Source organism: Dromiciops gliroides, chromosome 5 (assembly GCF_019393635.1).
Source record: "Dromiciops gliroides isolate mDroGli1 chromosome 5, mDroGli1.pri, whole genome shotgun sequence".
In the NCBI taxonomy this organism is placed as follows: Eukaryota; Metazoa; Chordata; class Mammalia; order Microbiotheria; family Microbiotheriidae; genus Dromiciops; species Dromiciops gliroides.
In genome coordinates, this window is record NC_057865.1 from 30,386,689 (window position 1) to 30,412,103 (window position 25,415).

The 25,415-nt window shown below is 42.3% G+C and overlaps 1 protein-coding gene across 1 annotated transcript in view; it reads right to left on the reverse strand.

Annotated features, from left to right (window-relative positions):
• Positions 1-25,415, reverse strand: part of LOC122728170 (ubiquitin-conjugating enzyme E2 E2) — a 414,041-nt gene that overhangs the window by 88,565 nt on the left and 300,061 nt on the right. The gene's annotated exons all lie outside the window — the stretch shown is intronic.

Genomic DNA, 25,415 nt, shown 5'->3' on the forward strand with positions numbered 1-25,415 from the left:
CTTAAGTTGGGCACAGTTATTATAGATTAGAACTAAGTGCACAGCACTTTGAGGCAACACGTCTTTCTTTCTAGTATTCTATTTTTCTCTCCTTATCACAGATCAGAGGTCTGACCAGTTGGAAGGGGCCTTGGGCATCATTTTGTCTAACCTCATTTTATAGATGAAGAAACTGAAGCCCCTAAAGAATAAGCTGTTGCTGGGACTTGCTTCAAGGTTCCTTGTTTCTGGGAAAGGCAAATGCTTTGCTCTCATTTTGCCCTTTTTTTCAAGGGGCTCACCATCCTCCCGGGTGCACAAGGTTGTAACCTCAGAGTCATCCTTGACCCCTTCCTCTCTCTCCTTTCCCACATCCAGTCAGTTGCCAAGTTTTGTCCATTTCACCTCCATGACCTTTCCTGTGTCCATTGCCCATTTTTCTACTCTCTTGGCTGCTATCTGGGTACGGGAACTTATCACCTCTAGGCTACTGTAATATTTTCCTAATTGGTTTTCCTGGCTTCCATCTCTCTTCTTCCCAGACTCTTTCCCATTTTTACCAAAATACTTGTCATTAATAACAGAGGCAGTGAGGCACAGCCGAAAGAGAGCTGGAGAGTTGGATGACTCTTATGGCTTTGAGCAAATCCCTGCCCCTCTGTGGGTCTCGGTTTCCTCAGCTGTATAATGAGGAGACTGAAAGAGAAGAGCATTAAAGTCCCTTGCCAGCTCTAAGGTTATGTTTCTGTCACTGTCATTTTCCTTCCCATGACCCTCTGTTGCCTAGAGGAGAAAACACAAAATCCTCAGCCTGGCATTTAAGACCCTGAACAGTTGGGCTCCCACCGACCTCATCTTACACGCTGCTCTCTTTCATATACTCGACATTCTAGCTAAGCGAGGCTACTAGTCATTGTCCGAAATGGCCATTTCCTGCCCATGTGCACCCGTACCAGACATTTCCCCAAGATTTGAATGAACTCCCTCCCTCCTCACCTCTTGATCTTCCTTCCAGGTTCAGGTCACCACTTCTGCTGTGAAGACAACAGCTTGCTACAGCAGAAAGAGGACTGAATCTGAAAGTTCTAGGTTGTGAGTTGGAATTCTGCTCATCCATTGACTACCTATGGAACTTTGGACAAATCAATTAACCTCTTTGAGCCTCAGTTTCCTCATCTGGAAAAAAGAGAGGGCTGGTCTTGATATCCTCAAAAATTCCTTCCAACTCCAAGTCTATAATTTTATGATCCTAACCTTGCTCTTGAAATTGCTAGATGCAGCCTGGCATATTGGATAGGGTGCTGGGCTTTAAGTTAGGAAGCCCTGCATTCCATTCTTGCTTCTTACACTGTGGTCCTTGGATGAATCACTTAACTTCAGGCAGCTCTAAAGGATTTATCTACTAATCTATTACAATGGTAGAAGGAGTTTCCACATTGGGATATCTTCCTGACAAAATAGAAATTTCTTCCTCTGGTCTTGTGCAAGATACTTCCCTCCTGGGAAAGGTCCCTGGCTGCTTTGTTTTTTGTTTTTGTAATCCCAGGATGCCTCCTAATGTCTTACACACAGTAGGTAGTTAGTCATCATAGTTAGTTTCTTTGAATTGTTTTAAGTAAATAGCCCTTTTGTCCCTCACAAGTGGCACTTTAGCAAAGAGGAGGCACAACTGCTCTCCAATTCAGGCAAAACTGAGTTTAAGTTTCTCCTTTGACACTTAGCCACTCCAGGTCCCGGGGCGAAGCATTCGATCTCTTCCCCCAGTGCTCAAAGCAACTCTGTAAGAACTTCAGTTGAGGAGAAGCTACAGACCTGCCTGCATCCAGGGAGGATGTTTCCTCACCAGGGAGATCTCAGATCCAGTCCAAAATACATACATGGGCAAGTAGCATTACAGAAGGCGCCTTTACTCATTTGTGGATTCACTTGTGGATTTAGAGATCCCTTCAAATCATCCTAAGGGCTTTTCCTGGGAGTCTGAACCCAAAGTTTTGAATGCATAGCTGAATATCCTACCCCCTCCCTGGTGTAATCCAGTTGAAAATACTTTAGATACTTTAAGTTCAGCACCTCAGGCTATAGGAAATAAGTCAGCTTCAGACTTTTATCAATTCCATAAGTTCCAAATTCTTTACAGTCTCTGACTTATTAACATCTGAGATACTCCGGTTGAGCTACCTTGCCTGAGGCGCCCCTTTGAACCTATACAGAGAATTTTCCCTCTCTCTCCTTCATTACAGACAGAGTATTTGCAAGACTCTGGTTCCTTCCTTTGCCTTGGCTATGACTAGATACCCCTGTCCACTGCCCGTTGGCCACTGCCCACTCTTCTGACCCTGGAACTTCCAAAGCCCCATTTCACTGCTATGTCAAAGTGAAGAAGGAAACAATCACAGTGGTTCTAGGCATCGCCAGCAGGGATCTAGGGAGATGGATTCTCTAGATCCCAAGGTGAAATTTGGAAAGAAAATTTTTTTTAATAGCAAAATCTTAATAAATGGAAGTTAGTTTCTATGGCACTACAGGACACTGCAGGTCAAATGGGTTAGCCTGGGAATCTAAATAATGTTTATAACATTGTTGCTATGAAAAACCCCTTCTGAATTTCAAATGCCTGGATTTTAAACCTTACATTATGACCCCTGTGTAAATTGAGGGCAGTGGTGTACTTCTAAGTGGTGAACTTCAGTTTAAAAAATGGGATTCATTCTGGCTTTGCCACTGGTCCCTTGACTAGTGACCCTGAGTAAGTCACTTAACCTCTCTGGGTTTCCATTTCATCATCTTTAAAATGGAAGGTTTCAGAGCGTTTAGGAAGGTTTATCCCAGATAATCTCTCAGGTTCTTTTCGGCTCTAAAAGAAAGACCTTTGATTTTATACGTGAGATAAAAGAAGCTTTGGCTATTTCGTGTGTTAGGTTCATAAATTTGGAGGGATTTATTGAGTAATACAGAAGTCACGTGGACATATTCACAGGAGAAAGATACAAGACGTGCACACCAGCTGCTGCTTTTTTTTTTTTTTTGAATTGGTGCTTCAGCCTTGATGTGAACGTCTTCCTTGGCTTCTCTAACATTCTCCTGTGCTTCTCCTCTTCTTCCCCACATGTTGGCATTCTTCAAACTGAACTCACTTGCTGTTTGCTGGCCTTGCCCCTTATGCTCCCACTCCTACGTTGTCCTCATTCCATTTCTCTAGGGATATCTATCACCCATCCCTAATACCTCCGACTCTTCACTTCATGTGGATGATTGTCAAATGTCTCTCTACCCTTGAACTTTCTCCTAACATCAAGGAGGACATTTATAGTTGTCCCCTTGGTGTCTTGTGGATGCCAGAACCTAAACTCAACTCATCATTCCCCACCTCAACTTGATTTATCTAATTCAATCAATAGTAAATTTCATCAATCCAAACTTGAAATACTGGGCAACTTGGATTTCTCCTCCCTTGCCCTTCTTAAGAAATCAACCAGTAAGCTTTGCTATTTCTATTTTTGTTTTCTCTCTCATTCCATCCCCTTCTCTTTATTCTCACTACCTTCATCTTAAATTAGGTATTCATTACCTGTATTTACCTGTACTATCACAGTAGGTTCCTACTGTGAGCTGTGCCTGACTCAGGCTGGTCTCCTACTAGTTGTAGTTTGATGTTAGAATGCAATGAGAAAATCATAAAGGAGATGGGTACTTGCATGTTGCTTCAGCTGAATGGAGCTGCCCATGGCGGTCTACCGGCCGAGCATCAGAGGGAACCTAGGGCTCTTTGCAACAAGGAAGTGATGTCAACAACTTCAGTCTTTAGTCCTCTGAGCCAGTTAAGTCTCAATGATGGTTCTGGTATCTTTTAAGGAAAAGAACTAGCCCAGCCCACAGGGGTCTGTTCTATATGTAGGGAGGCTGTCGTAGACATTCTTCCTACTACACTTGGTCTCAGAAGCCTCTAGTGTCTCCTAGAGTTGAGAAGATGTAAGCTCAAATCCAACCTTAGACATTTACTAGTTAGGCTACACTGAGCAAATCACTTAACTTCTCTCTGCCTCAGTTTCCTCAACTATAAAACTGGGATATTAATATTATCTACCTCTCAGGGTTGTTGTGAGGATTAAATAAGATAACATTTGTAAAGCACTTAGTACAGTACCTAGCACACAGTAGGTGCTTAATAAAGGGTTATTTTCTTCGTGACTGCTTCTGAATTAGTCTTAGAGCAGAGCTCTGATTCGAGTGGCTTCCCTATTCAAAACCTTCAATGGCTCCCCATTACTTATAAAATGAAGTCTAAACTGTCCCCTGGCTTTCAAGGGTCTCCATGATCTGACCTCAATCTATCTTCCCAGCCCTATCCCCACCTACTGCCCTTTATACATCCTTTGCTCTTATCAGAGGGAACTCACTTGCTGTTTGCTGGCCACGCCCCTTATGTTCCCAGCCCCACGTCATGAGGAGGAGAATTACAGTGTCCTCCTTCCCCCTGCAAAGCCCTTCTCCCACACTTCCCTTTATTCTCTTAGTCATCCTTCAGGCCCAGCTCAAATGCTCTTTCCTCTCTGAAGTCTTCCCGCTCCCTTCCAGCTAGAAGGAAGCTCTGCTTCTCACAGCACATTCACTCATTCTGCTCTGCACTAGAGCTGGCTATGTGGCAACGTTTGTTATCTTGGTTTGCTAGACTCTAAGCTCCACGAGAGCACGGATACTATCTCAGGTCTGGAATCTAAGGTCCAAACCAACCCCCTCCATGTCACCTGTAACAAAGAGCCACCCAGCTTCAGTCTGAAGAGGCTGCTTCTTCCTGACCCAGCCGGCTTGACCCGGTACAGCCAGGCAGGACACGGCTCAGCTGCTTTCCAAACGTCCGGCCTTCAACCAAATACTTGAAGGCCGCCACCATGTTCCCCTAAATTCTTCTCTATTCCAGGCTAAACATCCCTCTTTCCCACCCACCAAGGTCCACTTGGCAGAGTTTCGAGCTCTGCCCGCTAGCTTTGTAGACCTCTAAATGTGCTCGGGAAGATCAAAATCCTCCCTAACGTGGCACCTGGGAGGGAACAAAAGTAGGGAACATGGCCTAATCAGCCCCAAGTTCCAAAGGAACCACTGCATCCCAATATTGGCCACCATGTTGACTCTCCTTCCCCACAGAACGTAGTTTAGAGTAAAGCACATGATAAATGAATATCTGACTGATTCATTTATTCAATATGCTAGGCACCATATAAAAAATATAATAAAGAAAGGGTTCCTCCCCTCGTGAAGTTTATAATCTAGGAGAATTTTTATATACAGCTAATGTGCATTTGGTAATGCTATATGTACAATGTGGTAGTACCACGTGCATAAAGAAGCATGGCTGTTGTTAGCAAATATTATCATTTGAATTCAGACATGTAAACAAAGGTTCCATGAATTTTCTCTAATACATGGCTTCTTCACCTTTTTGTGTGTATCTTGGACCCCTTATATATAATCTGGGGAAGTGTACAGATGAACCGCCCTTTTAAATTAATGTTTCTAAATGCATAAAATAAAATACCAACGTGAACCCTATTATACCAAAATAGTTGCTAAAGCATTAAAAAGCAAGTTCACAGACCCAGATTAAAGACCCCTGCTCTAAGCCTAGAATTTTAACAAATTAGATGTCAAGCACTGTAACACAAAGGTATATGTTACATAAATAAACTTGGCATTTCACAGCTATTATTTTTTTTTAAGGCAGTGCTGCTGGCAGTGAAAACTCTAAATATTTGGTCCAAAGTTTTTCATCTGATCATGTCACTCTGATAACTCTTCAGTTTTCATTTGTATGTACATAAGCACGTGTGTACATGTGTATGTATGTATGTGTATGTGTCTATCAGGCAGCTAGATGATACAATGGATAGCCAGCCCTGGAGTCAGAAAGACAGGAATTCAAATTTAACCTCAGACACTAGCCGTGTGAGCCACAGCACTGTCACTTAACCCTGTTTGCCTCAGTTTCCTAATCTGTAAATCAGTTAGAGAAAGAAATGGCAAACCACTCCAGTATCTTTGCCAAGAAAACCCCAAATGGAGTCATGGAGAGTCAGATGCAACTAAAACAATTCAACAACAACAACAACAAAATCAATCAATCAATTTATCTATCAATCTCTCTACCTACCTTCTTATCCATCCATCCAGCCACATAAAATATTAAAAAGGTTATCACAGAATCAAAGGGCAGATGATATCTTGGCAGGAGTCATTTTATACTAACAGCTGCCCCATTCAAAGCATTTTCAAGATTTACAAAATGCTTTCCACACATTACCTTCTTACTACACACAGCAACCCTGAAAGGTCAGCACTATTATTATCTCTGCTTCACTAATGAGGAAATCAAAGCTACCAGAGCACAAGTGAGGTGCCCAGCACTGCCCAGCTGGTGGGTGGCAGGGGCAGGCACAACCCACACAGCTCCTGGCTCCTGGGACAGCATTCCTCGGACTCTGCTCTCCTCCTTCTTCTCCTTTTTTCTTTTCCTTCTCCTTCTCCTTCTTTTTCAGGGCAATGAGGGTTAAGTGACTTGCCCAGGGTCACACAGCTAGTAAGTGTCCAGTGTCTGAGGCCAGATTTGAACTCAGGTCCTCCTGAATCCAGGGCCGGTGCTCTATCCACTGCACCGTTTAGCTGCCCCCTCTCCTGCTTCTTCTTTAGGCCGGTTCCTGGGGCTAGACTGTGGTAAAAACTATTTGTGGTAAAGATATATATTACACACACACACACACACACACACACATATAGGAAGTTTTAGCTGAATCATTTGAGAGATTGTGCATGCTACTGAAGTAGTTTTCGAAGGACCTCCTTTTTTGGGGAGGAGAACACGAGGAACTTCCGGTATGCAGACTTAAAAGTGAGGGTGGGAACAGAAGTTGGCGTTCTCTGTCTGCTAAACTTAGCCATGGCGGCACGCGTGGGTTTGAAGAGTTGAGAAACATGTGGTTGGTGTTCGGCTTTGGGTGTGTTGGTTCTTGGCCTGGCGGGCAGTTTGTGATTTGGTGAGTTTTATAAAGGAAAATAGACTAAGTTTAGATCTAAGGTCATTCATCTGTATTTCTACTTCTCTATTTCCCTAATTGGTATCACCTTTTGTTGTCTAATTAATTCCTAAGCAATAAAAACTAATCCCTCACAGATTAAAGCTCAGAGGCTTCTTTTTCTTAGTGGTCTGGGATATATATATATATATATATATATATATATATATATATATATATATATATATATATGGGAAAAGTTAAAAGGGGGGGTTTAATGCTCCATATATCCAATTTTGAATCTCACAGGACACTGAAATGATCTTTCTGGTCCATTTAAGAATCACAGTATGGGGCAGCTAGATGGCGCAGTAGATAAAGCACCAGCCCTGGATTCAGGAGGACCTGAGTTCAAATCCAGCCTCAGACACTTGACACTTACTAGCTGTGTGACCCTGGGCAAGTCACTTAACCCCCATTGCCCCGCCTAAACAAACAAACAAAAAACCCCAAGAATCACAGTATGCTAGAAGTGGGAGGGACCTAGTCCGACCAAGAGCTGAAGAAACTGCAGAGAGCCCTATCTTGGGAATCTGTATGTCAGTGGACATTCACTAAGGATGAAGATTAGGAATTGTGAAAGCTGTATTTTACCTATAGCTCTCAGGACTCCCCTTCCCTTCTCTCAGCTTGGCAAATTTAAGGGAGGAATTGAAAGGAAATAAGAGGAACAGCTATATGGCACAGTGCATAGAGCACATGCCTCTCAGGGTTGTCATGAGACTCAAATGAGATATTTGTTAACTGCTTAGTGCCTGACACATGGTAGATGCAAAATAAAGACTTGTTTCCTTCATTTTCTCCCAAAGTTCTTCCTGCTTCTGGACAAAATCGCCTTCTAACAGTTCAATTTATATTTATTATGCACATAATATATCACGTGTATGTATACTTACATATTCAATATGCATGTGTACACAATCACGTTATAATATGTTAATGTATCACATGTGTGCATATAATATATGCTTATGCATATATTGATCATACATTGTATCTATACTTATTTTTATATTCTTATATAGGTACATCTTGTCTCCACCCACGGAATGCAAGTTCCTTGAGGGCAGGGACAATGATGTCATGCCTTTGTATTCCCACTGCCTGGCACAAATTAGATGCTTTATGAATACTTTTTGATGGATTAAACCCCACTGTTTGGCCTATACCACAGGAAAAAGAAACATCCCATAGGAACTAAAATAATGATGACAATGGGTTTTTTTAGTTTATTTTTTGTTTTTTGTGATAGCAAAAAATGGGAAACAAACCAGATATCCATCTAACAGAGAGTGAGTGAAGAAACTGTAGCCCATGGAATGGGACAGTACTGCTCATCAAGAAACAGTGACTATAAGGAATTCAGAGAAGGATGGGAAAGACTAAGGACAGTAACGTACACTGATCATAATCCTGTAAACAAAAACAACATTTGGACATCAGAAGTCAGATCAAATGCAGTGACTAATTTGGCTGGTCTCAAGGGAGCAATGCTACACGTGCATACACACACACACACACACACACACACATACACACGCACACACGCACACACCCCCAACTCCCTCCCTTCCTCTTATTAGAGACGGGTGGATTACTGGGGAGGATCGTGGCGGCAACACTTCCAGACAAGACCTCTGAAATGTTTGTTTGGCTGCAGTGTTTATCTTTGGTGCAAGGGAAGTTTTCCTGGACTACTGGGGAAGTATGAGTATGAAGCTCCAAAGAATCAAGGAAATGGTTTCTGAAGTTTAAAAATGGACTAAGTTAGGGGGTGAGAGCAGCATCAGTGGAGGAAAGAATAACCCACACAAATGAAGTCATGGACCCCAGTTAAGTGCTTCAGTGCAAAGAAAGCCAGGTTGTGAGTCAGTTAAGATTTTTTAATTAAAATGGAAAACATTGCCCAAGGGCTCTGAAAGCTGACTTTTTATTCAGGATATTACATCCAAGCTATTAGGATATGTGATTTTTATGACACTAGTAAGTGTGGAAAAGGCTTGTAAAAAAATTTTCTCATTTAGCTTAGGGCTGGCAAAACCCAGAACTCATTAGTGAGCTGTTCAATGCAGAATTAATTATTGGTGTCAGTGAGTTAGAAACAAACTAAAAATAAGCTAGCAACATGGGACAACAGCACTGGGTGTCCATTTAAACATCGTGGGCCCTGGGCAAAAAAAAAAAAAAAAAAAAGGGCAAGCAGGTAAGTTCTTTCCCGTCTTCTTGTCCCACACCATTCTGGGCCTCAAGGCTAGTTCTCAGTAAGAGCCAGATATCAGCCATGAACACTTTAGTATGAATTTAAATCCACTTATTTTTATTTCTTACAGGGATATTCCGTTTAAAATCTCACCTCCGGTTGTAGAAATGAAGACTTTGTCTTCCACATTCAAATCTATTGGTTGTGGAGACAGTGTGGTATGGTGGACTGAGAGAGAGGGACATGCATTGAGAAAGACCTGGGTTCAAATTCCACTACAGACATGTACTAGCTATGTGATCCTGGCCCCGTCACTTAGTGTCTGTGGCTGAGCCTCAGTTTCCTCATCTGGAAAACGAGGAGGTTGAGTCCCATCACCTCTAAGTTCCTTTCCAACCCTAAGTCTATGATCCAGTGATTTCTAAATTTAATGTTCTTTCTACCAGTAGCAGCAACAGCTTATATATAGCTCTTAACAATTCACAACGTACCTTACATATGTTACATCACTGAACATTCATAACAAACTTGAGCAGTTGGTACCATGAAGATATCATTGCTCCCGTTTTACAGGAGAGAAGCTGAGAGATTTGCCCAGGGCCAAAAAGCTAGTAATTTTCTGGGGCAGAAGTCAAAGCCAAGTCTGGCCAGACTATAAGTACAGTGTCCTTTTATTATTTCATGCTGCCTGATGTTCTGTTCTTCCCATGATGCCACAGTACACCACACCTCCTGGACAAAGACGTTTTCCATCAATACCCTATCTAAGAAAAATCCTGTTGGAAGAACAATGAGTTGAATCATATTTAGGAGGAGAAGGAATCCTGTTGTCAAACTCCTGTCAAAATTGTGTTTAAAAGTGGATAATCAGCAGTTGGAGAGACAGCCCTCCTTGAAATGCTTGCTTTAGGTATTAGAAGCTTAGTTATACGCTAAATTGCTGAAGAAGGATGGCATTGGGTACTAAAAAAAATCAAGTTGATTAAAAAAAACCAAGATGAAGGAATGGATAGGGTCAGAAAGACCTGAGTTAAAATCTTGACTCTGAAATATCCTGTCTGTGTGACCTTGCCAAGTCACTTACTTAATCTTACAATGTACCAAGCAACTCACTACAACTGATGACATACAGTGATGGAAGTTGCCTCTTAGTTCCAGGTGATTGAGAGGGGAAGGAGAAAGAAGAGCAGTAGGTGGGGAGGGAAGGCAGGAGAACAGCAGACTAGAAGAGCTGGATTTTGAAACCCTGGGTTTGAATTCCAGCTCTTAACTAGCTTTGTCACCTTGAGCAAATTGCTTTCCCTTCTGGACCTCAGTTTTGTTATCTGTAAAATGAGGAGGCTGGGCTAGATGACTTCTGATGTTCCTTCCTGTTCTAAACATACAAGATTCAGTTAATTTATAGCCTTTCAATCTTTGTGTATATTGGTCTTTGTCAACAAAAGGGCCATGATTTACACATGTAAAACCTATGACCTGTTAAAGGCCAACGAGATAGAGCTCTAACTTCCTTAAAACAACCAACAATCCAATAAACATTTATAAATGTCGACCAGAAACTCCCTCAAACCCAGAAGAAATGGAATGGAATTGACTCCAGCAATAACAAAGGAGGGCACAATTCTTCACCTGAATTTCCTGAATTTTGTGACAGACTTGGGACATAAAAGAGGGTGGAAGGGCTATAATCTGCATCTGTGGATAACATACTTTGTTGTTATAACTCACCTCTTTCTGTATGGGTAACTTGTAAAATCTCGGCATTGTGATACTTGACTGAGTCTACGAAGGCTAAAAATGACACGCTGAGCTCTACAGATCTGAAGAAGTAGGACAACGTGCTAGGTGCCTACTGTATTCTAGGCACTGTGGTAGATGTTGGGGTAACAAAGGCAAAAGTCCCTGCCCTAAAAGAGCATCCATTCTCATGATGGTGCCATAAGAAATGGTGAGCAGGATGATACAAAGTGAAAGGAAAAGAACCAGAACACTGTATGCAGTAACAGCAACATTGTACAATGACGAGCTGCAAATGACTTAGGTATTCTCAGCAATACAAAGATCCAAGACAATTCCCCAAGGACTCATGATGAAAGAGAGAGAGAGAGAGAGAGAGAGAGAGAGAGAGAGAGAGAGAGAGAGGAAGAGGAGAGGGGAGGGGGGAGGAGAGGAGGGGAGGGAGGGGGGGGAAGGGAGGGAAAAGAGACCATCCATTCTCTAGAGAGGAGGGTCCTTAACCTGGGTGATGAACTTGGTGGGGCTTCTTAATCAGAAAGCTGCCCTTCAATATAATAGTTGTTCTTGTAATCCCAGGTGTTTTATTTTAAGCATTTAAAAATGATATTCTGACAAGTGGTCCACAGGCTTCAACAGATTGGCCCAAAGGAGTGCAGGACACAAGGGAAGAAGCCCACCCACCGAGGAAGCCGGTGTGTGTGAAATATAAAACCAATTAAAAACAAGGTAATTTTGCAAGTGAGGCAGCAGCAGCTGAGGGGGTGGATCAGGATAACTCAGGGTTACCTAATTCAATGCCAAATAACCATAAATAAGTGGAATAAGACTCCAGAAAACTGCCAACTTTTATAATAAGGTTCAATAAAATATGACAGTGGAGAGAGCAACTAATTGGTGATGGCAGGGAGTAGAATGTCACTCATTTTTATAAGTCTTTAAGCCAAAATAAACCAAATGTTATAATCTATACCTGTGTGTGGACTTCTCTCATTAATGGGAAATAAGGTGTTATTGATGAATAATGAATAGTAAGATCTAGAAGTATGTGCTTGACAGGCCTGAGGCTCTCAAATTTCTCCTGCCCTAAAACTCCCACAAAGTTGAAACTCTTCCCTGGAGCAAGGGCCTTTTTGGCCTTAATCCTGCAGATCCCCTCCTCCTTCTCCAGGCCCATACCACATCTCTTTCTCACACTCTCCCAAGATCTCCAAGATGATAATTGACTCATCTGATAAACCTTTGGTGTCAGTATGTGAGAGGGCAAGGAGTCCACCAGTCCCAGGCCCTGGTCCACAAACAGTCTAGCAAGGCTCTTGTGGACACAACAATTATGTGGTCTTTCTAATATGATGCCAAAGATGGCTCTAAGATGCTGTTTCATGGGAACTACTGTGAGAACTGGAATGGTGCCCTGCTGGAGAGATACTGTGGAGAAGTTCTGCCATGAGGAGAAAGCATGTGATTTGTCATCCAGAAGTTACATCTATAGAACCACCTGTGGGACTTGTCAATCTGAGCTGCCAGCCAATGAGCTTGGAGCTGTGGCTGTGTGGACGGCCCTGTTTCCTGTTGGAGAGGAGGTTTCTGGGAGGAGGAAGTGAATGCTCACTCAGAGAACTCTCTTTCCGTGCAGGAAACGAGCCTGGTGGCAGAAGGAGAACGGGGGTGGGGGACTCTTAGTCGTTCAGACACCGGCATGGTGGTGAGAGATTTCACGTGGGCTGCTGGGAAAGGAAATTGTTTCCTTTCTCTCTGGCTATACCGAATTAGATCTGAGCTAGGATTTCCATGCTATAAGGAATCTGTTCTCAATCTCTCTTTCTCTCTCTCTCCACTAACTTATAATATATATTTTAATAAATCTTTAAAAGCCTCAACTCTTATTGAATTTATCAGTGATTTTAGCCAGCTTCCCCCCAAGACTGGGGGGGGGCAGATTAGAACCCACAATTTAGATTTTAAACAACACACTATCCACCCAATCCCTTCATTCTGCAAGTGCCTTGTCCACTCCCCACATCCTCTACAAAGTACCTGCAAAGTCCTTCGTGAGGTGCCGGATCCACAGCAGGACTTGGAGCCCCACCCATTTCATCCCTAGCCTGTATCTCCTTTGTGTCAGCTAGGTTCAATTCCCCTGGAGATGTTCCATAAGTCATAGTGTGAGAAAAGTATTAATAATAGGGGTTTGGGGACTCGCCAGGGGTCCCTGCTGAGAGAGCAGGGCCTGACCTTTCTTAAGATCAGCCCAGAGTCAGGATGTTACCTCACTCAAAACCACACCCACCTGAAAGCCTTGTTTCCACCAGAGGATCTGTTCTCTGAACTCTGACCTCAGCAAGTTCTACTCATGGACCACCCTCAAATCCAGTGAACCAACAGATTTGAGTGATGCTAGCCAATCCACTTTGAACAGTGTGGATGGGTGGGCTCTGCTCCTGCCCTCAGCGAGCTTGCAAGGACACTCACTCTCTTTTGGAAGGGGAACTGGGTGAGTACAGACACAGTCCTCAGGGGTTCTACATTTTCTCTCTTCTCTAGGCTTTCCTATCTTTCAGAGCCATGCATGTTCTCTTTACTAACATTTAATATACTTTAAATAAATACTTAATGCCCCAAACTGGTGCAGTAGACTCTGATTTCTAAGTAGCAAATATGTGATAAACCCCAGCTAATTTTCCCTATACTTAGGACAGCAATAGGGCGACCACATATAGCTTTACTCACCACAACAGTCATATGGCGGCACTGAGAGAATATTTTTTAAAAAGCATCTTCAAATACATATAACATAAAGAGGATTATATAGAAGATATGCAACTTCATTTGGTACCACTTGCTTTAGACAATACAAGAATATCATAAATTCTTCAAGTTGCTTTTCAAACTATCCTGCTTCTTATTCTTAGTGTTTCCTTATGAACGCCACTCTGTTCTCTTCTCGAATTTAAGAGAAATACTGGGATGGCCCTCTTTACTTTGACATTACTATTGCTAACCCCTACCCTCATGTAAAAACATGGAGATAAAAACACCTTTCAACAGTGAATCATACAGAAACAAATGAATCCCCACAGTGATCGTGTCCAAAAATACATGTCTCTAGTGGCACCTTGAGTCTGCCACCTGTCAGGGGGTAGGTTAACATGTTTCTTTGTAGGCACTCTGCAGGCCTGGTCAATCATTGCATTGTTCATAATTCTTAAGCCTTTCAAAGTTGCTTTTTAAAAAAAAATAGTTGTTCTCGCATAAATTGTTCTTCTGGTACTACTTACCTCATTTTGTACCACTTTATACTAACCAGGACTTTCTGAAATAAGTTTCTGTCATTTCAAATAGGGCAATAATATTTAATTACCATCATGTACCACAATTTGGTTAGCCGTTGCCCAAATGATGGGCACCCCCTTAGGTCATAATTCTTTTATTTTTTTTTAAAGAAGGCATTTGCAGGAGGGGAAAACTTGCATGGCCTAAAATCCTGTACAGGTTCTCAAATTAAATCCTCCCCCCTTACCAAATGAACAAAACCAAAACCCCAAACCCCCTCCCAACTCAGTTCTGGGCCCACTTGAGTTTCCCACCAACTGTTCCTGCCCAAGGTACCTATATCACTGAAGCAGGGGCTGCCCATCCAGTTACATGCCATGATCTAGACAATTTGCATTGTTCATCTACTTTGTTGTTCCAAGTGGAAGGTTAGATCAGTTTCTTTTGAAGGCCTGGATTTGATCAAGGAGACTTTATAATGTTCTTGGGGTCATTTCCATGAGCAATAATGACAACTCCAAACAACCACATTCAGAAAACACCACCAATTGTTGAGGACTCCTTCTACTTAAATTCATTGTAGGGCATCTTTCTAAACAATGGTCAACACAGAAATCTTCCTGCCTAACTTGAAGTTGATACACTAAACAATTAGCGCTGTGATAACATTAGAGAGAGGCAGCTAGGTGGCGCCATAGTGCGTAGAGCGCCAGGCCTGGAGTCAGGAAGACACCTTCCTGAGTGCCAATCTGACTTCAGACACTAACTAGCTGTGTGACTCTGGGCAAGTCACTTCACTCTGCCTCAGTTTCTTCATTTGTAAAATGAGCTGGAGAAGGAAATAGCAAACTACTCCAGTGTCTGCCAAGAAAATCTCAAATGAGGTCATAAAGAGTTGGACATGACTGAACAGCAACATGATATGGAATCTTGTTTGATTTAACATATTGTTTGGAAAAAGAGAGAACCTCTAAGGGTATATTTTGTTCCACCAACCAAATGCTTCTCTGAAATCAGTAAATAATAGACACAATCTGGTCTTATGTTATCTCCCTTTCTCAGTCAATTCTGAGATTGTGGAAAATGTGGTTTATTGCTAAATAGTGTCTGCAAAAGGATGCCCGTTTTTATTAAGGATACACCTTCAAAGGGTACATAGATTATTCCCATAAAGATTATGTGGAAGTGAAAAAGTGGGCAGATGCTTACATCTGCGATTCCTTCTACTCTTTTGGACCAACCTCCTTGAGTTACCTTAAAACTCAATCTGTGAAAACCTATAAAATTATATCTCTGCAACACAAATTTCTTTGGCATATGTTAAATCAGATTCATTTGTTCTTCCAGGCATTATTTTTCAGGGTCATCAGCATGGCCCCACAGTGTCCACTACTTACTATTTTGGAGAAGTCCAAATGTTACAGTTACACTGTAACCTCCAATGAGAACAGATCACTTCCATACCATAAGCAAATTAAGAGAGCATGGAATAATTTATCTGTCAGATTTATGGACAAAGGAAGAATTTAGGACCAAAGAAGATATAGAGAGCAATATAAAATGTAAAATAGATCATTTTAATTATATAAAACTAAAAAGCTTTTGCACAAGCAAAACTAATGCAACCAAGATTATAAAGGGGGGGGCAAACTAGGTGGCACAGTGGATAGAGCACTAGCCCTGGATTCAGGAGGACCTGAATTCAAATCTAGCCTCAGACACTTGAAACTTACTAGCTGTGTGACCCTGGGCAAGTCATTTAACCCCGATTGCCTCACCCCACCCCCAAAAAGATTATAAAGAGGGAGCAGCTAGGTGGTGCAGTAGTTAGAGCACCGGCCCTGGATTCAGGAGGACCTGAGTTCAAATCCAGCCTGACACTTGACACTTACTAGCTGTGTGATCCTGGGCAAGTCACTTAACCCTCATTGCCCTACCCCCCCCCCCCGCCAAAAAAAAATATTATAAAGAAACCAGAAAACTGGGAAAGGAATTTTGAAACAATTATCTCTGATGAAGGAGTCACTTCTCAAATATATAGAGATCTGAGTCAAATTTATAAAAATACAAATCATTCCCCAATTGATAAATGGTCAAAGGATACGAATAGGTAATTTTCAGACAAAGAAATGAAAGATATCTATAGTCATATGAAAAAATGCTCTAAATCACTATTGGTCAGAGAAATGCAAATCAAAACAACTCTGAAGTATCAAATCACAGCTATCAGAGTGGAAGATTTAACAAAAAAGGAAAAATGTTGGATGTTGGAGGGGCTGTGGGAAAACCTGGACACTGATCCACAGCTGATAGAATTATGAACAGATCCAACCATTCTGAAGAGCAATTTGGAACTATGCCCAAAGCGCTATAAAACCATGCATACCCTTTGATACAACAACACCACTGCTAGGCTTATATCCCAAAGACATCCCCCAAAAGAGAAAAATACCTATTTGTACAAAAATATTTACAGCAATTCTTTTTGTAGTGACTAAGAATTGGTATATGATGTTGATGTGATATTATTGCGCTGTAAGAAATGACAAGAAGGACAATTTTAGAAAGGCCTCGGGAAGACTTATATGATGTACAGTGAAATGAGCAGAACCAGGAGAACGTTAGAGACAGCAATATTGTTTGATGAAGAACTGTGAATGACTTAACTATTCTCAGCAATACAATGATCCAAGACAATCCCAAGGACTAATGATGAAGCATACTATCCACTTCCAAAGAAAGAACTGATATAAAATACAGACTGAAGCATGCTGTTTTTAATTTTCTTTCATTTTTTATTCAAGTTTTCTTGTACAAAATGACTAATATGGTCATGTTTTACATAATTGCGCATGTATAACCTAGATCTGACTGCTTACCACCTCAGGGAGCGGGTAGGGAAGAGATGGAAGGAGACAGAATTTGGAACTCAAAACTTTATATAAAAATGTTTATTATTATTTGAAAAGTGTTATAAAAAAAGAGAATAGATGACTACCAAAACATCGGCAGAACCATTTTATTTTAAGTCTACTTCTCCTTCCAGCTTCATCTACAAATGACTCCAGGAGAATCCTTAGTTGGGATTCTGGGAGAATGTCTTAGCTGGGTCTCCTGCCAACTTCTCTTGAAGCTGCTTTCAGCTATTTTCTGAGTCAACATTACTCATCCTCCTCTTTCATTCTTGTTTTTGTTTGAACTTGTGATTTCACCAGTGTAGGGAGAATCCAAAGTCAGGAATGAAGCCCTACCAATGTGGAGAGGCACCCTACATAAATCTCGCTGCCATGTCTTTCCACTTGGCAAGGAGATCAAGTGCTTACTGGATGATGTGATTTCTGGGTTCTTTCAAGTTACCTGTATAGTATTAACTTGTAAAAGTTAAATAAAATGCTACAAAGTTGAAACCAATATAGAATCAGTTGGTGTAAAATATCTCAAGCCTGCTAGGAAAAATATTTATAAACCAAAATTCATTACATCAAAAAGTTCTATTCTAAGATTTTTTTTTTTAAACCAGGATCTATGATTTTATTGCTACAAGGGATCCCTGAAAGGAAAATATTGCCCAGCCAATGCTTCTTAACTGTTAGAACTTAAGCCTCTGCATCTTGTGCCCTGGGGGTCACACAGCTGGTATGCATCAGAGACATGATTTGGGCCTTCTTATTCCTGAAGAAAAGCACAGCTCTCTAAACACTACTCCATGCTGAATATTATCAAAAAGAAAGAAGAGGGGAAAACAGGGGCTCTGTTCCCTTAAAAGGTTATTTAAGACAAAGTTTAAATCCAAAGAATCTGTAAATTGGAAAGGACCCCAAAGCTCTGGCCAGTCATTATTCACTCGTTCTGACCAGGGCAGAGGCAAAGGTGCTGCGTCTGGAAGGTCCAAGGCCTTGCATTTGGATTTGGGCTCTGTCACTGTCACTGTCACTGATTGTCTAAATGATCTTGGATAACTTCTCTGGGCCTCAGTTTCTTTATGTTTTAAATGAGGCCCCCAGAGCCCTCCATGACCTCAGGATTCTGAAGCCAAGAAAGATTAAGTGCCATGCCCCAGTTCCAATGTCAGTAATCAAGATGAAGGCCCTCGACTCCCCATGCCTAGCACTGCTTCTTCTAAATCCCACTGATTCCTCTTGCAGAATTACAGAGTAAACTGAGATACCAGAGAGACTCTCGTTTGCATCCCCCACACACGATTACCTTCATGTGGTTACTTTTCATATCCCATGTTATAACCATCATGGTTGTAATTCGGTAGTAAGGTATGATCAGTTTCTTTTGATTAAAGAGCAGGTATCTTGCTTCTCAATAACTTACACCTTCAAATGCTTTGACCAAAGATGTACCTGGAAGCTAATCCTAGAGCACAAATGTGGCATTTGAAAGTGGACAAGACCTTCTCTGTTGTCTGATATTTCATAAATAAGTGACCTCTAAAGCTCAATTACTCATTTCATGAAAAAAGCTGTTAAAAATGATAGAAGAAAAGGCAAGCTGAGAATTTGTACAAAAATTTGTACAAAAAACTGAGAAGAGATCTCTGAATCAAGCAGAGGAAACAGCATGGACTGCCCATGGAATAATAAGAAATGTATCAGGTGAAAATTTATATTGAAAGATGAGTTAATAGTGACCTAAAAGGCTGCTCTTTGAAAAAAAGACAGATGCATCTCTTTGGACTGACTTCTTTTTCTAACCATCAAAGACTCAGGTTTTTTTGCAGGTGTTGCACATTCTTTTTCAGCATTTTCCACCAGAAGATACTGTCCTGACCCAAGGAAAGAAAAACATTGCTTTCCAGTGATAGATCTGAACCTTGCTGGAGCATGCTTGCCTGTGAACCCCCTGCACAGGATACCTGGGATACAATGAAATAAAAGACAGTGAGTGTGATTCTCCCCACTGTCTCTTCTCCTGTTTGCCGGCAGCTCCCACTGAGGACCACAGAGATTCCCACACTGTAAATGCTGGAGGCTCAGTCTGAGCTAGGGAATGGGAGAATGGGAATAATATTATGTCACCACTAAGTATGTCTTCAGTAAAAAATGATGTATTCTATTACCTTAATGTGAATGCTTATTTAAAATAAATCTCATTAGAGACTTGGGGACACAACAAGGCAGCCCCCAGCTAACATTTCATCAGGCATCAGAGTATTTTAAGTATTTTTGAAGAAGCCAATTGGATGCTAAGGTTCCTTTCAGGATGTCTGTATTTATCATTATATTATCTCATTGCTAGATCTTTTCCATTCCCCCAGTTAACATGGTAATGAGATATTATTCAATTTACCATTAGATTAAAAATATTTTTACATTATTTTCATATGGAATCGGGCCTGAGTAAAGCTAGCTTGCCGGTTCAGCAATGAGATTATGAAAACGGCAATCCCTAACAAGGAGTTCAGTGATTGTTACTCTCTACCAGACGGCTTGTTCTCTAATATGTGAGGTCAAAGACCAACTGTATTCAGGGAAACAAGGAATAATTGTTCTTGGAGACATTTTATGAGATGGATCATTTTTCTCCATGGCAACGATGTTATTCATTCATTCATCCATTCATTCTCTAACTTGTTTAATCATTTATTCGTATATTTGTTAAGCACAAATTTATTAAGGTACTAGTATGTTTCAGGCATGTTATTAGACCCAAAATGAAACGGCCCCTGCCCTCAAGGAGCTTACATTCTATGTTATACTTGGGGAATTCATTTTTGACCATGGATTTGGCTTCAAACAAACCACTGATGGGATCGACATGCCGTCATCTTAGAAGTGTCCACTGACATCGAGTCCCCACACATTTGTTCTTGGCCTTATGCTACATATTAGGGAAACAAAGAAAGGCCCCAAATACCCCCCACCCCACAAACAATCAAGCAAACAAAAATCCAGTTCCTGCTGTTAAGGAGCTCAATGTCTAAGGAAGGAGAAAAGGTACAAACCAGGATCGAGTGGGGTCTCCGGGGGAAGGCAGCAGAACTGAGAGGGTTTGGGAGGGGCTCCCCGCAGAAGACGGGATCTGATCAGGGACTGGAAGGAAAGCAGGGAAGACGAGAGAGACAGACATGACGAAGGCGAGCACGGGGGCACGGGGGCCAGCCGGAGACGATGGTCAGAGCTGGGAGGTGGGACTGTCCAGAGCCACTGTCAGGGTTTCTGGAGGCCAGGAGAAGACAAGAAAGGGAGGATGGGCCTAGTTTATGAAGGGCTTTAAATGCCAAACATGGGATGTTCCATGTGATCCTCATGCTAATAGCAAAGGACTGGTGCTTATCAAGTGTGGGAAGCCCTCGCGTGAGATCCCTCTAACAGGTGGAGGTGGAGCAGAGTGGGCAGGCAGCCCAGTGGCTCCTGCAGAAGGCCCGGGCAGGGAGGAGGCCCCGGCCAAGGGCAACAGCAGCAACGAAGGAGAGGAGGGTGACAAGAGAGATGTTCTGCAAGTGGGAACGGCAGCTTGGTAAGGGTCTTAAATGCCAAATGGAAGAGTTTGCTTTTTATTCCAGGCAGAGAGAGCCACGGGAGATCCTCGGGGAGGGGAGGAATATGGGCAGACCCACCCTTCAGCAGTAACAACTCGGCAAATATAACTACTGATAAACATTTGAAATTGTAAAACCAGCCAGAAGACATAGGAAATGGATCATGTCATATATGTTAATAATAGAAATTCCTTCTACCGCTGTTTGTCACAGATCTCTCCCTATTCCATTCCATCCTTCACTTAGCTGTCAAATTAAGCTTGCTAAAGTGCCCATCTGACCAGGTCCCACCTGCTGCCCAATAAATTCCAGCAGCTTCTTATCATCTCCAGGATCAAATATAAAATTCCGTTTGGCATCAAATCCTTTCTGAACTGTTCTCCCCATCCTTCCCCCAGACTTTTCCAGTCTTCTCATAACTTAGATCCCCCCTACCCCAAGGGCCCAGGTGAATTCTGTAAGTCCTAGTGACCTTGGCCTCCTAGCTGTTCCTAGAACAAGATACTCCATCTCTTGACTCCTGGCATGTTCAGGGGCTGTCCAATTCCAATTAGAATTTCTCCCTTCTCATGTATATGCTTTTCTGGCTTCTTTCAAGTCTCGGCTAACATTCCACCGTCAGCAAAAAACCCTTCCTAAAACCTTTTTTGGGGGGGTGGGGCAATGTGGGTTAAGTGACTTGCTAGTGGTCAAGTATCTGAGGTCAGATTTGAACTCAGGTCCTCCTGAATACAGGGCCGGTGCTTTATCCACTGCACCACCTAGCCGCCCCCTCCCTATACCTCTTCATTATAGTGCCTTGTCTCTGTTGATTATTTCTAATTTATCACATACATGTATATATAATCTTTATACACACATGTACCTGTGTGCATGTGCATGTATATTATGTATGTGTATGTATATGCAAATGCATACATAGCTTGTCTGTACACAGTTATTTTCAGGTTGTCTCTTCCATTAGACTGTGAGGTCCTTAAGAGGCTTTTTTTTTTTTTTGTGCAGGGCAATGGGGGTTAAGTGACTGGCCTAGGGTCACACAGCTAGTAAGTGTCAGGTGTCTAAGGCTGGATTTGAACTCAGGTCCTCCTGACTCCAGGGCTGGTGCTCTATCCACTGCACCACCTAGCTGCCCCGAGACTCCTTCTTGATGCCTAGAAACACACCCAAACTCTCCCATCCTTAAAAAAAAAACCCTTTACTTGACCCTGCTATCTCCTTAAGCTAGCCTCGTGTATTGCCCCTCCCTTTCATAGCCAGGATCCCCAAAAGGATACCCGCTTTTCCTCTCCAGCTCACATCTCAATTCCTTGCAATCTGGCTTCTAACCCCACACTTTGACTGGAACTGCCACCTTCAAGGTGACCTACTGTCTCTGAACTCCAAAATCCATTGCCTTTTGTTGTTGTTGTTGTGAGGTTAAGTGACTTGCCCAGGGTCACGGAGCTAGTAAGTGTCAAGTGTCTGAGGCCGGATTTGAACTCAGGTCCCCCTGAATCCAGGGCCAGTGCTCCATCCACTGTGCCCCCTAGCTGCCCCCGAGGCTTCTTTTTTATACCCCCAGGGATAATTAAAGAAATTATCACTGACTTTAAAAAAACATTTCTAGAGGTTTCCTTTAAGCAGAGAGCCAATTACAGCTGGGATATAATTCTATTTTTTCCAAATTTCTTTTACTCGTTTATTTATTTGTTTTTATGCAGAGGTAAGTTCTAGTTAGAGAGGCTCTTAGAAGTTGGCCTCCTGCTCAATTCAGGGTTCCCCCCACTAGTGTCTCAGGCAGGAAGTCATCCAATTTCTCTTGAAATGTTTCCAGGAATGAGGACCTTGCCACCTCGCAAGCCAACCTGTTCCATTTTTGATCCTTCTAGTTATTAGAAAGTTCTCTTTCTTACAGTAAACTGCCCATCGCTTCCCCAGGATGTTCACCCACTGGGCCTGGGAAATACTGTCTAGAGCTCCGTGCAATAAATCGAATCATTCTTCTGAGTGAGGAGGTGAGTGGCCCTGTTTCTCCTCCTGGTTTCCCAATCCAGAAGCCACAACTTCTTCATGCCCTGCATCACGTGGCAGGATTTCCAGACCTTTTGCCCTTTGATTACTTTCTAGCTTGCCAATATCCTTCTTCAAATGCGATGCCCAGGTCTTAACTCAGCGCTCTTGATGTGGCTGGACCAGCGTGCTCCACGTGAAGGTTATTACTGCTTATGGTCTAGACATTATTTTTCTATTCCTGCAACCTAAGATGACATTAGTTGTTTTTGGCAGCCACATCATCCTTTTGGCTCATCTGGAGCTTGTAGTAAACCAATAGCCCCAGGCCTTTCACATGTTAAGACAGGTCTTCCTATTCTGTACTTGTGAGGTTGGTTTTTTGGATCCTAAATGAAGAATTGCAAATTCTTCTCTATTTAATTTCATCTGGATCCTTTTGGTCCATCATTCCAGCTGGTTGCATTTCTCCTCTTCTCACCATCTTTAAACTTCCTCTACTAAAGGGCACTTTCCAAAGTATGATGCCAACAATCCTAATATTCCACCAGGATGCTACAGGTGAACCCAACTTAAGTGGAAGAGCTGGTCATGCCACCAAAAAAGAGAAAAACTCTTTGCTGCCTCTAAAACTGTATCGAGCTGGGTGTGAGAGAACTGTATACGGCCACCGTGATGTAGCCACTACTGCTATTAGCTTGAATGAGAAGGGGATCCCTTTCCAGGCTCTGCACCAAGATGAGGGAGACAGACACTCGCGCAAGGAGAAAGGAATCAGGGTAAGAACAGATACAGAAATTCTCGTTGAAGGGCGTGACATGGCATTCTTTTCTTCCGCCTTCTTCCTATTCCCAACCACACCCTTTGCTTCAGAAAAAAATTCATTTCTCTCAATAGCACAAAATAATAAAGCAAATTTGAAGAAGGTACATGGTCAAAAAAGTTGTCCAGAAATAAACATTTTTTTTAGTGGGGCCAATGGAAGTGCAGGTGACTTGCAGGACTTGCCAAAAGAGATCTCAATAATGGGAGATACTCCAGATGAAACAGACCTCGGCAGCCATCGACGAAACTGGACTGGAGGCATCTTAGTGGCCGTAGAGCTCTAAACCCTAGTTTAATCTAACATTACAAATGAAAAAACTCAGGGCAGAGAAAATGAGTGACTGCCCAAAGTCACCCAGAAAGCTGCTCAGAGAAGTTATTATTTCACTATTTTATTAATAACCAATTAAATTGCTATCCAGGCTTTTCTCCTCTGTTTCTTCATGGAGGCCCAGCTCCTGTGGAAGGCCAGCCTCTTCTGAAGGACATGAGTGACTGAGATTACCCCTAACCCTTGAGGAATGTGCTCCTCCATCTTGGGCAGGACCCCACCTGACCAGAAGACTTACTTGTTTTTAGAATGCAAACAGAATCTAGTCTAGGAGAGTCCCTGTCCTTGGACCTCTCCATTGGACTTAGGGTGACCCAACTCATGAAGGAGAAAACCAAGCAGAGTGGTCTGGATGGAGATGGAGCCCCCTGTCCAAAGTGCTGAAGGCAGCTGAGTCTCATGATCAAGTCAGGTTCTCAGCAGGAGGAGCTAAAGACTTGTAGCCCACCTCCTCATTAACTGTCCACCAGTCAGGGTTGATTTTCAGTTGTCAAGGGAATTTCCTTTCAAGGATTATTTAAAGCTTTCAGGCGCTCTGTGTTTTTTGTCTTTGGTTACTGAGAAAAACCACTGACCATCAATTTATTAATTATTAGCTAGTCTAATTAATAAATTGATTATTAATTACCCAGAAACTCTGTCTCTTGGGGTTAATTTGTCACATGGTGGAGCTAGGACCTCTGATGCCCAATTCAGTCTCAAAGCAGCAGAGACTTCAGAGAAAGGGATATCAGAAGTCATCAATTCAAATCCTTTCATTTGACAGTTGAAGAAACTGAGGCCAAAGGTCACACAGGAAGTAAGCTTTTGAGATAGAATTCAAACCTACGACGACCTTTGACTTTAGGGCCAGTTCCCTTTCCACTGCATGACAGTTTCTCCCTCTACTGAAATGTCCCAAAAGTAAGAAGGTAAGCGTGGAACCAGAAAAATCCACCAACCATATAAGCAGTCCCTAAATAATCAAGGGCTGCCTAGTTGAGTCAGTTTTTTATGTTGTTTTTTTTTCTTTTTTTTCGGGGTAGTGAGGGTTAAGTGACTTGCCCAGGGTCACACAGCTAGAGTCAGTTTTTTCAAAGAGATGATATTACTTGGTTATTTCAGCTACCTACATAGAAAATCATCTGTTAGCCATTCAGATTTAATAATTACACATGACAGAAGCCTTGATAATGGACTTCTGAACAACTCTGTGCAATATGTATGTCACACATTCCCTTTAACCAATCTTTTCGCCCTGGGGAACTCAACGAAATCTGTAACACACAGAGGCACTCAATAATTCAGAGCTCCAGTGTTAGCTCCCTAACACTTGCCACGGCCGTGCCTGTGCTTTCAGTCTGGCTTTTGGCCTCCGGCCCATCTCTGATCTCCCACTGGGCACGACTGTATTATCGGCACCATTTCTAGTGCTGGAGCCCAGTCCCAGACCTATTCCCTATGGATCTCCCGCTCCTACCCAGGCTGTCCTCATCTTCCTTTAAAACATGAGAGCATCACAGACTTGGAAAGGGCCTCAGATACCAT